This window comes from Carcharhinus amblyrhynchos, chromosome 25 (assembly GCF_965287045.1).
Source record: "Carcharhinus amblyrhynchos chromosome 25, sCarAmb.v2.hapA, whole genome shotgun sequence".
NCBI lineage: Eukaryota > Metazoa > Chordata > Chondrichthyes > Carcharhiniformes > Carcharhinidae > Carcharhinus > Carcharhinus amblyrhynchos.
The window spans coordinates 31,911,399-31,925,907 of record NC_137348.1 but is presented as its reverse complement, the minus strand read 5'-3'; the positions used below and the strand labels follow the sequence as shown (position 1 = coordinate 31,925,907).

At 43.4% G+C, this 14,509-nt stretch overlaps 1 protein-coding gene across 5 annotated transcripts in view; it reads left to right on the top strand.

Moving 5' to 3' along the window:
* Positions 1-14,509, top strand: part of astn2 (astrotactin 2) — a 1,598,826-nt gene that overhangs the window by 898,640 nt on the left and 685,677 nt on the right. The window lies entirely within an intron of this gene.

Here is a 14,509-nt window from a genome sequence, read left to right as displayed (position 1 = left end):
AGTCCTTTTGATTTTGATCTTCTTTGATACGTTTTATTCAGTTGATCCAGCCTGAGGAACAGGAAAATATGCATTATGTTATATTGATGCATCTTCCAAATTATCAGTTTAAAATTACATTTTTTTTTATTATTTGAGGGCGTAACAAACATTTTTAGCTGATCTGGGCTTGATTAACAACTGTTGGACTGGACAAAAAGGAATGACCGATCCGACATACTTCCATAATAGCAGATTTTGCAGTGCCTTTTGAGTTGCTTTCTGTGTCACTCTCACTTACTAAGAAATCCCCTAATTGTCTGTTCCGTATACCATAAATCTATCAATGTTTTGTGCTCAGAAAAAAATGGCAGTTTTGAGAAATTTATATTTGTATTGGTAAACATTGGAAACATAGTTTTAAGTGTGTTCAATTTAATGTTTCTGTGCCTGAAAGGTAACACCTATAGTTAGATTTATGCTGGACGAGAGTGTTTGTATTCTTGGGTTGCAAATGTGTTCCTATTGTGCTTAAAGAAGGCTGTGGCATAAAGAATTAATAAAAGGCATTAGCATGTGGGTATTGCTTAGCAACTGGAGGCCCTTCTTAATGGAAAAAAGCATTTTAAGTTTTAGTTTTAGCTGGATATATTGCAGTTGGAGATGGAATAATGGGGAGTGAGCATCACTCAACCCTGCCAGGGGAATTTGGACAGGACAAGGGTGTTTCAAAGATGCAGGCTTCCCAAGGAATGAGGTACAGTCCAGATAACCAGGGAACTGGGACAGAAACAATGTCTCAGACAATCTAAGTTAGAGGAACACAGACCAAGGTATTGTTCAGAGAATTCAAGGAAAAGCAAAAAAGGTGTTGCTCTTAAAGAGATAATTAGAGTAACCAGATTTCAAGTGGGACAGCAGACTTCAGAGGTAACTCAAACATCCGATGCCATTTTAATAGGAATCTGGGAAAAGAGTTGAGCAATTGTACAACAGTCAAAACACAGACATCCTAAAGGGGTAGGTGTAAAATCCTGGACTGGATTTCTTATTTAAAGTGGAATGGCAGCTTTGTTTAAAAATCTTATTTGGAAAACCAGACCTGGAGTTTGGAATGCACGATGCTAATGAAAAGCATTATTTTGAACAAAGATTTTAACGCATGTGTTTTTTTTGGAGTGAAGTTTGAAAACACTAATGTGACAGCCATCTGAGGGTGGGGGTGGGGTATTCTGAGGAGAAATCCACAGAGATCCTCACTTGAGGTTCAGAATGGAGAGCGTACTTGGCCAAAGACATTTTGTGTGTTTAATGGGACATTATGTTACTAATACTCTGTAGCTTAAGGTATAATTCATAAACTGTTTTAATCTTAAAATTTTGTGTATTTTTTGTTATGGGGGAGTGAAGAAGTATTGTATCACAGTCCACTTTGTCCTCCTGTTGCTTAGCCCTCCAAGATATCTGCATTCCTCTAATTCTGGCTGCATGTGCATCCAGATTTTAATTGTTCCACCACTGCCAGTGCCTTCATTTGCTAAGGGCCTAACTTCTGGATTGTCCTCCCCAGACCACTACATCTCTCTAGCTTTCTTTTCTAGTTTATAAGGTTCTTTGAAACCTACCTCTTTGATCAAACCATCGGCCATTTGCCCTCTTATCTCTCTCTGGCTTTGTCTCCAATTTTGTGAAGCATCTTGGGATGTTTTATTGTGTTAGAGCCACTGTTACAAATGCAATTAGTTGTTGGCGCGATTGTAGAAAATTGGAGACTGTACCTCCTTGCTTGAATCAGAATATCAGAACTCAATGGAAATAACTATCTGAAGTGATGGAACCCTAGAATCTTACAGTGCAGAAGGAGGCCATTCGGTCCATCGAGTCTGCACCACCACAATCCCACCCAGGCCCTATCCCCATAACCTCATGTATTTATCTTAGCGAGTCCCCCTGACACTAAGAAGCAATTTAGCATGGCCAGTCCACCTGATGGGCACATCTTTTGACTGTGGGAGGAAACTGGAGCACTCGGAGGTAACCCACACAGACACGGGGAGAATGTGCAAACTCCATACAGACAGTGACCCAAGCCAGGAATCGAACCCAGGTCCCTGGAGCTGTGAGGCAGCAGTGCTAACCACTGTGCCCCTGTGCCGCCCCCAAAAAGCGCTGCCAGGAGACAATCGCACATCGTCAAACTTACCTAATATGCCCCTTTTCCCTCGTGACTTTGAAAGATTTGTCATTGATAAATGTTTGTCCAATCTCTGAAATCCTTGTCAGGGAAGTACGTGTGTCTCTTTGTGGGTTGAGGGAGTCTTGTGTGTCAGCCCTTTGCCTTTGCACAGAGTTGAAAGATTCTGAACTTTATGATCCAAACCACTCGTCACATTGAAACACTTTCACTTTCCCCTCTGGGAAATCGCTTTCAGAGGAGAATGTGAGGATCAGATGAAGACTTCTGTTGTGCAAAGCCCCAAAGGAAATAAATCTGCATAGGTTTCTAAAGCTCTGGCACAAAGGTATCTTCACATTCAGAACGTTTGACAGATGCACAAAAGCCATTTATTGTCTGATAATCTGCCTCATCAATAAGAGTTTTCTTTTGCCGATGTGACATTCCTGACATGGTTTATCTGATTAAACTAACATTGAACGTTTCCTGTGTCCCATTACACAGTGCTAAGCTGCTTATTTGTCTTGCAACACCTGGTTGATACTCCAGGTATGCGCATACACACTCATCAACGAATAACTTTTAAGGCCAAGTGCTCGAAGACTTTAGCCAAATGAAAATGCTACAGCATATTACTTCTACCCAGGCAGCTAGAGTGGCAATACAATTACACATTGGCATGTAGAACATCACACAGCTGTTGGAGCTGATATCTTGTACATTTGATTGAAATGGATGGCGTTTTCTCCCGAGGGAAATTGTGTGGTTTTTTTTATAAGAATAAACCAGAGCGCTTGCTTTGCCTTCCATATGTATGTCAGATTGTGTTAATTTATCTCTGACACTGCTCATCAGCAGAGTAAATAATACTGATCTGTTTTCACACAGGGCAATGAAGATCATTGCGCCTCTGTATCCTGTGGCATTTCTTCACAATAAGTTCTCCACATAGACTATATATTACTTGGATATTAATGTGTTTTCTTCACAAAGTGTTTCTACTGATGAGGGCAGACTGATAATAAGTGTGGTGCTTCAGGCTCAGAAAATGTATAAAACACTACTGTTAAAAATGAATGTTATTCTCTGCTTGTTCTCATTTTCACCTGATGATTGTATTTGATGGGTCATTAAACTTCTGCGCAAAAGGAAAGCGTGCTCATATTTCATTAGAAGTGCATTGTCCCAGAAGCACCTTATATCTTACCTGCTGTTTTGTAATGTCATCTGTAAAACCGCAGGGCAATTTTGCCTTTTAACTCGGAGAGGCGATATCTGTCTTGTGTTCAGCCTCCACCCCTTTGAGGACTGAAAGACTTTTATGGTTTCCTCAGTAAAAATAAGCCAAATATTTTGGAATTGCGTCTGAATTCCGAATGAATAGAGTCACAGAGTCAAAGCAATGCCGAGAAATGTTCTCCTTAATCTTGCTTGACTGCCTTTTTGCTTGCGATACAACAGATTTTTTAGAAGGTGCGTTAGAAGGTGACTTAATATTGAAGCTGCAAAGTTCAAACTAAGAAAGTGGCAAGTTCAGTTACATTTAAGTAGCTCTGCTTTGACGAGTTGGATGTACTGCATGCATATACATCTCATTTAAAACTTGATCAGGCAAAAATAGAAATACATTCCAATGTTCAGGCATATGTCTAACTTGCATGTCTCGTACTCTGGATGAGCAGCACAGTATTTGGCAGATTATGCTTCAAGATTTGTGATGCTTGCATTGTTTGCAACTCTTCTTATGCTTTACAGGAGTCTCTATGAAGGGATTCCCTGCCTCTTTTGCAAACACAACATCTCTCCTGCTCTCCACCTCTTGCACTAAGGCTTACATTGCTGAGTTTAAGAAAAGCTTGGAGCACACTGTCTGCCTTTTGAGACACTAGTCCATGTTCTTCATACACAGGCTGGCTTCCTCTCCTACTTCCAGAGAGACTTGGGTATACTCCTACATGGAACACAGGAGGTTAGCTTGCAGCTACAGCAAACGATTAGGAAGGCAAATGTCATGTTGACTTTAATTGCAAGGGATCTGAAGTAAAACAACAGGAAAGTCTTGCTGCTATTGTCGAGAACTTTGGCGAGACCAAACCTGCAGAGTAGGGGTATCTATCTCAGAAAGGCTATACTTATCATGTTGTGGAGACAATACAGTAAAAGTTCACTAGACTGGTTACTGCAATGGAAGAGTTGTCCTCTCATGAGGGACGAGGTAACTTGGATATATAGACTATATTTCTCCCATGCCACTGGAATTTTAGTGGGCTGAGGGGATAGGGGGGAGGAGAACCATGTAAAGGTCCATCAAAGTCAGGCGGGAATCTCCGGTTTGAACATAGAACATAGAACACTACAGCACAAACAGGCCCTTCGGCCCACGAGTTGCACCGATCACATCAACACCTACCAATCTATAGACCTATCTATAACCCCCAATCCCATAAAACCCCATATACTCATCCAGAAGTCTTTTAAAAGACCCCAGCGAGTTCGCCTCCACCACCACTGACGGCAGCCGATTCCATTCACTCACCACCCTCTGAGTGAAAAACTTACCCCGAACATCACTTCTGTATTTTCCTCCCCGCACCTTAAATCTGTGTCCTCTCGTAGCGACCATTTCAACCCGGGGAAATAGCCTCTGAGAATCCACCCTATCTATCCCTCTCAACATTTCATAAACTTCTATCAGGTCGCCTCTCAACCTTCGTCTCTCCAGGGAAAAGAGACCCAGCTCCCTCAACCTAACTTCATAAGGCATGCCTCCCAGTCCAGGCAACATCCTTGTAAATCTCCTCTGTACCCTTTCAATAACTTTTACGTCTTTCCTATAGTGAGGCGACCAGGTTTGCAGGCAAGTGTGGCTGGAGAATCCCACCCATATACTCTCTGGACTTCAGAAGAAGAGAATTGATCTCATTGGAATATAGAAGATTCTGAAGGAAATTGACAGGGTAGACGCAAAAAGATTGTTTCCCCTGGCTTAGAATCTCAAACACGGGGACACAATCTCAGAATAAGGGCCCAACAATTTAGGAGTGAGACAAGGAGAAATGTCTTGATTCAGAGAATTGTGAATCTTTGGAATCCTGACCCTGGAAGGTTATATTCAAAGCTGAAATAGATTTTTGAACTCTCAGGGAATCAAGGGAGCAGGCAGGTAAATGGAGTTAAGGCAGGAGATTGGCTATACTTACACAGACGGAGCAGGCTCAGAGGGCCATATTTTCTATTCCTATTCATTTTCCTATGTCCCATATTTGAGCCAGAATGTATACTTTAAGAGTGGTAAGCTACCTTTAAGCACTGCAGCCTGATTTTGAAACTTAGTCCCTTGTTGAGGAGCCCAGTCTCTTAACTGTCCTATAAATTAGTAGGCATTATGATGTTTGCATGTTGCCTGCTTTGAAAGAAACAGCCATGGGTTAATTGAACATCTGAAATTTGGTACCCATTTTCTATATACATAATTACTTCATTGGATATTGACGTCAACTGTATTACTCTCTAGAGTCAACATTGCATGTAGGCCTTTCCTAAAGAGGCATTAGGGGACCAGGTTGTTGACTGTCATAAAAACCCATTAGACTTTTAATTCAAATTTTTATTGAAATCTTGGCACAAATCTGCCATGGTGGGATTTGAACCCAGGTCCTCAGAGCATTGCCCTGGGTCTCTGAGTTATCTCTCCAGTGACAATGCCACTACGCTACCACTTCCTCTTGCCACTGATTGCAGTCATCCACAATGCAGTTTTATTAAGCAAATAGCCATCAAACAAATGATCTCTAAAGGAAGAATGGGAAGCTTTGATTGAAAAAGTAATATTTAACATGAAACCAGGAGCTGACGTGTATTTATGCCTCCCCAGCAACAGTGCAGGCTGCTGCCCACTGCTATTCATTATTCATCGCAGCCTGTCCACTCCTATCCATTCTTGGCCATCTATAGAAATGATCACCCACAGTACTTTTTATTTAATCATTCATGGGAAATGGACATCATTGGCTGGCCAGCAATTATTGCCCATCTCTAGTTGCAGTTGAGAGGCAACCACATTGGTATCACATGTAGGCCAGACCAGGTAAGGATGGCAGATTTCCTTCCTTAAAGGACATTAGTGAACCAGATAGGTTTTCTGGTCAATCGACAATGGTTTCATGGTCATCAGTAGATTCTTAGTTCCAGATTTGTTTTATTAAATTCAAGTTCAACCATCAGTTGTGGTGGGATTCGAACCTGAATCCCCAGAAACACGAGCTGAGTTTCTGGGTTAATAGTCAAGCGATAATTCTACTGGGCCCATCGCCTCTCCTGCTCGTTTTGACCGTATGTTTCATTCCTTTGCACCATAACAGGACCCCAACACCAAATCTAGCAACTGAGATGGTTTAATTAATCTAATTGAAGGGTCCAAGACCAAGTAAAGAGACTATTAATGTTGATCAGAATGGAAGAGGAGATGAAATAAGTCAAGACGATATGCCTTCACCAGACTTCTTGTGAACTATGAACATGTCACAAAAAAGGCAATACCAAAGCAGAAATGTTGCAACGTAAATTTCAACCACAGAAAATGAATGCAACATCATCAAAGTCAACAGTGCATGTTACCATTGAGATTGCAATGATGCAATAAGAATTGAGCTTGGTTATTTCTTTTTGTCAGGGAACATAGATATAACCAATGTGCAGATGGAAATTTTTAGTGAGATTTGATGGCCTCGCTCAAGCAAGATTGGAAATTCATACCCAGAGGCAACAGACATTTCCATTGTCCGCCTCTCGCCCGCTGCAATTCTGTGGTATGCGAGGCAGTAGAATTCTAGAGCTTGTATCTGGGTTTGACTTTTTCAAAGTGATCATTTAAAGTTTACTTATTAGTGTCACATGTAGGCTTACATTAACACTGCAATGAAGTTACTGTGAAAATCCCCACGTTTTCACACCTCCGGCGCCTGTTCGGGTGCACTGAGGGAGAATTTAGCATGGCCGATGCGCCTAACCAGCATGTGGAAGGAAACCGCAGCACTCGGAGCAAACTCATGCAGACACGGGGAGAATGTGTACAGACAGTGACCCAAGTCAGAAATTGAGACCGGGCTCTGGCGCTGTGAGGCAGCAGCGCTAACCACTGTGCCGACGTGTTTGATACACTTCTGTCTCAGCCAAGATATCCAGATATGGTGTCCAGTGCTGCTCCTCAATCGTGTGGCATGTCCTAAAACCAGTCCAACAGTTACAATGCTTCCATTTGAAGTGCCTGCGCTCACCTTTTTCCAATTAGGAACCCGTTATCCGTGTGACCATGGCATCTGCAAACAAGTTTCCAATTGCTTTGCCGAAAGTGAAAGAAGAAAACAAATCCTTTAACTCATCAGAATTCACTTCTGCCTGTAGTTTCCTTCCATGTTATTATACATCTTGAACAGCACAACTTACAAAAACTGTTGTTTGAAACTGCATCATCCGCTTTGGCAGCTTATTTCAGAGCACTTAAGTGTTCTGCTTTTTTCCCTTCTCTCATTTTTGTGATTATTATGATTACTTCAAATTAGATAGTGGTGTTCATACTTTGATTATTCCGCCAAGTCCTCTCTGCTAACGTATCAAGACCTCCAACAGTGAGAAAGCTGATTGCTGCGAAAGCAAATGTCTTTCCAATTTAAAGAGTTTGCACTCAGGAAAATTTTACAGTTTTTTCCTGATGATTTGACGTATTTAAAGTGCTCGTGCTTCCTTTGAACATGGTCATAATTGGCTCTTGTAAAACTGTGCGCTCGCAGTCAATAATTTTGCTAGCAGAGAATGGAACAGACACAAATAACAAGCACCTTTATTTGCTTCTAAAATTTTGGAGGTGATTCTCCCCCAGAAATTCTAAGTGTTGAATTTGAGTAAATACTGAAGTAAACTGCGCTTTTTTTTTCAGCAGGGTTTTCAAAATGAATCTCCCACACTCTGTGCACTGCAGAATGCCTCAGTGTGAATCACACTGAAAATCAGGACATAGGGCTTATTCCAAAAGGCTAGCAGCATAGCGCTGAGTGAGCCATTGCGCATGTTCCGATGTGTCAGTGCTGAGATGGGCGCATGCACAGTAGCCCTGCACTCTCAGCCTCCCGATTGCTGGCCAACTTGACTATTGACCAGCCCCATGACCCCTGCTGGCCACCCCACCCTGATTGCTGCCCCCTCCCCCCGCACCTCGCCCCCGAACATGGCCATCCCAGCTTTGACCCACCCTCAGCTCACCTTGATGTCCACCCGCACTTCCCCCATGCAGCCCCGAACATTCCCCCCACAATCCTGACCCCATCCTCTCCATAGCCCCGATTGCTTTCCTCCCTCCCTCTGTCACTCAGCCCAAATGCAGAGTGGCAGCGGGGACCTCCACCGATTGCCCCCATCGCACCCTGCTCCCTTGACACTGCCCGATACCTGATGGGCAGTGCCAAGGTGCCCCCTGGTCATTGCCACTCTTCCCCATGGGCAGTGCCAAGGGCCAGGCAACCCCCTTTCACTCCAGCGGTGTCGGGCTGCCAGCTCCCCACAAGTGGGCGGCTATACCAAACCCCGCTGGAAGGAAGCACTCCTGGTGGGGAAGGGAGAGGGCAGACCCAAGTGGGCCCGAGACTTCAGTCCCAGGCCCGCTAATGAGATTTAAAAGAGATGGTGATATGGATTTGAATAATTTACGCAAGTCCATGCCCAAATCTGCACAGAGCTGAAGGCTGCCAAAGACTTGCGGAGGTCATGGCACCCAGGTGCGGAGCCGGCAAAATGGCCTCCGCTCAAGTCTCCCAGCCCACTGCACTACAAAAGCAGCACAGCGAGATGGGAGAATCATTGCGATTACAGAAGGATAATGTCAACCCTGTCTCAAACAAGACTTTCTGAATTTTTAATATTTTAGCATGAATTTCCAAAAACTGCAGGCTCACCCAGTTTTGTCTCGATTTCAATCAACTCTGAATGTCTCTTGATGTATTCATTGGTTTCAGTTTTCAACTAAAACTTTCAACTAACTTCATTTAATTCACTTCCCTCTTTTACTGGAGGTGCTGTTGCTTACTTGGGTTTCATAGATCGCAGCTATAACCTGGGTGGTCAGAAGGATTATTCAGGTAGGAGTTAGTCCTGCCCTCACAAGTGGTTTTCTGTGTGTGGGAAAATTGTGAACCTGTCCCATTTGAGCTCAAAAATAGAAAATGCTGGAAGATCTCAGCAGATCTGACAGCGTCTATGGAGAGAGAATAGAGTCGATGTTTCTAGTTAGGATGACCCATATATACAGCTTTGTTCTCATACACAGGAGATGAGGAGGAGTGGGGAGTAGTGATATTATCACGAGACTTTTAATCCAGAAACTCAGCTCATGTTCTAGGGGCCCGGGTTCAAATCTCACCATGGCAGATGGTGGAATTTGAATTCAATAAAAAAAAAATCTGGAATTGAGAATCTGCCAATGACCGTGAAACCATTGTTGATTGTCGGAAAAACCCATCTGGTTCACTATCTGTTGTCTTTATCTAGCCTAGCCTACATGTGATGTGACTCCAGAGCCACAACAATGTGGTTGACTCTCAACTGCCCTTGGGCAACTAAGATTGGGCAATAAATGCGAGCCAGCCACGATACTCATATCCCACGAATGAGTGAAAAAAAGAATAATTTTCGCCCAGCTATCTAATCAACGTTGACATTTCCAATCAAAGCTTTAATGCTCATGAATGGGAACCCTGGCTGATCTTTTCACAGAACCCCTGCAGTGCAGAAGGAGGCCATTCGGCCCATCACGTCTGCACCAACCACAATCCCACCCAGGCGCTATTCCCTTAACCTCACATATTTACCCTGCTATCTACCCCTTGACACTAGGGTCAATTTAGCATGGCTGAACAACGTAACCCGCATATCTTTGGACTGTGGGGGGAAACCGGAGCACCCGGGGGAAACCCACGCAGATACGGGGAGAACATGCAATCTCCACACAAACAGTGACCCGAGCCTGAGTTAAACCCGGGGTTTCTGGTGCTGTGAGGCAGCAGTGCTAATTCTTCTGTTACCTGTGTTTCTGAGCTGCAGCAACTAGGATCAGTCACAGAATTACATTCCAGCAAAGCAGATGTCAGCGAGCCCATCATAGACCAAATCTGGGCTCCCTTAGCCACATGTGTCAGAACTGCAATAGTGTGATGTATTTATGAGTAAACAATAAAAAGGGATAAAATGATCCTTTCTGAAAAACTTTAAAAGAATGAAGAATGCCAAACTATTTTTTTTCCGACAGCCATCTCATAATCCATTACTTCAAAGTGGTGTTTGTTTTCATTCCGCAGATTGTGTACGATGCACATCTTATTTAAATTGCACTTGCTGAGCTTGGTAACAAGGTGTGCATAATTTATATATATATTTTTATAAGTTATTCTTGGATTATGGCACCATTAACAAGGGGGGGGGGGGTGGGGACAGTGATCGGTGGGGGTTCCTGCTGCCACTTTGAATTTGAGCTGAGTGACAGAGGGAGGGAGACCACTAGTTGGGGCTGACTGTTAGTTGGGAGAGGGGAGTGTGCAGCAGGACCTGGGTGTCCTTGTGCACCAGTCACTTAAGGTAAGCGTGCAAGTGCAGCAGGCAATAAAGAAGGCAAATGGTATGTTGGCCTTCATTGTGGGAGGTTTCGAGTACAGGAGTAGGGATGTGTTGTTGCAATTATACAGGGCCTAGGTGAGTCCACACCTAGAGTATTGTATGTGGTTTTGGTCTCCTTTTCTGAGGAAGAATGTTCTTGCTCTCGAGAGAGTGCAGCGAAGATTTACCAGGCTGATTCTCAGGACGGCAAGACTGATGTATGAGGAGAGATTGACTAAGTCAGGATTGTTTTCACTGGAGTTCAGACAAGTGAGAGGGGATTTCATAGAGACTTATAAAATTCTAACAGGACTGGACAAGGCAGATGTAGGGAAGATGTTCCCAATCGTGGGGGAGTCCAGAACTAGGGGGTCACAGTCTGAGGATTCCGGGTAAACCATTTAGGATGGAGGTGAGGAGACATTTCTTCACCCAAAGAGTGGTGAACCTGTGGAATTCATTGCCACAGGAAATAGTTAATGCCAAAACATTGAATGTATTCAAGAGGCAGCTGGATATCGCTCTTGGGAGATTGGGACCAAAGGTTATGGGGCAAAATCAGGATTAGACTATTGAGTTGGCTGATCCAGCCATTAACATAATGAATGGCACAGCAGGCTCGAAGGGCTAAATGGCCTCATCCTGCTCTTATGTTTCTATGTCACTATCTATTCCCATTCCTTCATGGCTTTGAGAAGATTATGGCAAATCGTTGCCATGAACCACTGGAGCCCATGTGATAAAGAGTGCCGTTAGGAAGTGGGGTCCAGGATTTTGACATTGCAATGATGAAAAAGTGCTGAAAAGCAATGAGACAAGTGATTAAAAACCGGAAGCGTATTGCAATGAAAACAATTACTCTCTAATAATCCAGAAGTGGGGGGAGGGGGGTTGTGCCAATACAAACAAAGAAAATTATAGCACAGGAACAGGGCCTTCAGTCTTCAAAGCCTGCACTGAGCATGCTGCCAAAGAATTGAAGAGTGTAACTGTAAATTAATAATGTTGTTACATCAAGGAGTTCTTTACCTGAAAAGAATGAGTAGTGTTATTAACGGTGTCATTTTATCATTGCCTGTATGAAATGCCTGTTAATGTTTCTGTAAATGTCACTAAGATCACTGTTTATGATCTGTCTCAGTGACACCATCAATACTGCGCCACTTAGCACCCTAATGATTCCTCTCGGAAGCGCTGAACTGCAGGTCCCAGAGGTAATGGTACAGTTGTCTTGGCCCATATCTGTTTCTTTCTAAATTGCTTGATAGCTTGTTACCTCTGTGAGATAATCTAGAGTTCAACAACTTGGTGCTATTTTTCACGCCACTGTCAAGATCTGGAGCTGACTGTTTAAGGAATGGTAGAATTAACATCCTGATATAAGTGAGTTGTCAGATCATGAATATTGCATTCCCTTTGTTTAACTACATGCAGTATTTGGGGCGAATATCGTGTATACATTTAAATTGGAACAGTACATAATTTGAGAAAGGAATGGAAGGATATATTAAGATTAGATGAACTGGCCAGCACAGTGGCTGGCACTGCTACTTCGCAGTGCCAGGCACCCAGGTTCAATTCTGGCCTTGGGTGACTGTGTATAGTTTGCATGTTGTCCCCATTTCTGTGTGTTTTTTTTCCCGAGTGCTCCAGCTTCCTCCCACGTTCCAAGGATGTGCAAGTTAGCTGGATTGACCATGCTAAATTGCCCCTTCGTGTCAGGGGGTAAATACATACAGTTGCGAGGATAGGGGCTGGGTGGGATTGTTGTCAGTGCAGGCTCGATGCACTGAATTGACTCCTGTATGGTAAGGATTCTATCATTCTATCAGTCAGGGAGTGGAAGCTTGTATGGAGCATAAATAATGCAGGTATTAACCTGAGAAACTGGCCTATTTTTCATTGTAAATGCTGTGCACAATCTTACTCTGCCATAACCCTACATTCCTTGGTGATATGGTATAGTACACAAAATGCCACTACTCCCTCCAGGTGGACTGAGGCACACCAACAAAAGGGGCACCTATGAAAGCTGAAAGCTTTGGTATATACAACCTGGCAAAGCGGTTTTGAGCTTGCTGTCCTTCTGTGATTTTCTTTAGCTGGTGTGGTATCTGGAATTAGGATCACCGTTTTAAAGAGTCATTTACTTTAAGGACCAATATTTGAGGAAGCAGCTTAAGATGGTCATTCTCCTGCATTTAATTTTGTAATGTGTTTAACACAATGTGATCAATGGACTTGCTGTGACCTGACAACAATTGGAAAATACATGCATAAGAGAGTTGGTATCGAATTGGTCGTACAGCACATGCAGAACATCACATCACGACATCATCTAAAAATGAAGGCTTGCATTCATTTATATTTTTCACTACCTCATGACATCCGAAGTGCTTTACAGTCAGTTTAATATATATTGTTGTGTAGTCCCTGTTGCAAAGGTGCCATCCATTTTGCTCGCACAAACATCAAAGTGATGATGAGAATTCCAAAGTAGCCCGATCCATCATGCAAACCAGCCTCCCATCCATCGACTCTGTCTGCACTTCCCACTGCTTCGGCAAAGTAGTCAGCATAATCAAGGATCCCATGTACCCCGGACATTCTCTCTTTCACCTTCTTCCCTCGTGGAAAAGATACTGAAGTCAGAGGACATGTACCAACCGACTCAAGAACAGCTTCTGCCCTGCTGCTGTCAGACTTTTGAATGGACTTGCCCCACATAAAGTTGATCTTTATCTACACCCTAGCTATGATTGTAACACTGCATTCTGCACACACTCCTTTCCTTCTCTATGAATGGTATGTTTTGTCTGATAGCGCAAGAAACAATACTTTTCACTGCATGTTAGTACACGTGACAATAATAAATCAAATCAGGTAATGAAGTTGTTTGAAGAATTAATATTAGTTAGGGCATGTGGGGAATTTCCCATTTCTTCTTTGAAATCGCACTGTGGAACTTTTATGTCCGCTTGCTAGGGTTGATGCTGTTTTGGTTTAGCCTCTTATCCAAAAAGACAGTGGCGCAGGGGTTAGCACTGCTGCCTCATAGTTCAATTCTGGCCTCGGTCACTGTCAGTGTGGAGTCTGCACAGTCTCCCTGTGTTTGCTTGGGTTTCCTCAGGATACTCCAGTTTCCTCCCACAGTCCAAAGATATGTGGATTAGCTTGATTGGCCGTGCTAAATTGACTCTACTGTCAGCTGGATAAGCAGGGTAAATGTGTGGGTTTTGGGGAATAGGGCCAGGGTGAGATTGTGATTGGTACAGACTCGATAGGCCAAATGGCAGCCTCCTGTACAGTAGGAATTCTATGATCCATGAAAAGGTAACAGTTCTGACAGTGCAGCGCTCCTTGAGTATGATAATAAACTGGATTCTTGTTTGTATTTTGGGCTTACGTCTCTGGACTGGGTCGGTGAACACAGTAAGAAGTCTCACAACAGCAGGTTAAAGTCCAACAGGTTTATTTGGTAGCAAAAGCCTCTAGCTTTCAGAGTGCTTGCTGCCCCTTCGTTAGGTGATGAAGGAGCAACAGGCACTCCAAAAGCTCAGTGGCTTTTGCTACCAAATAAACCTGTTGGATGTTAACCTGGTGTTGTGAGACCTCTTTCTGTGTTTACCCCAGTCCAACGCCGGCATCTCCACATTGTGGGTGGGTGACACAGTGGTTAGCACTGCTGCCTCAGAGCACCAGCGACCTGGTTTT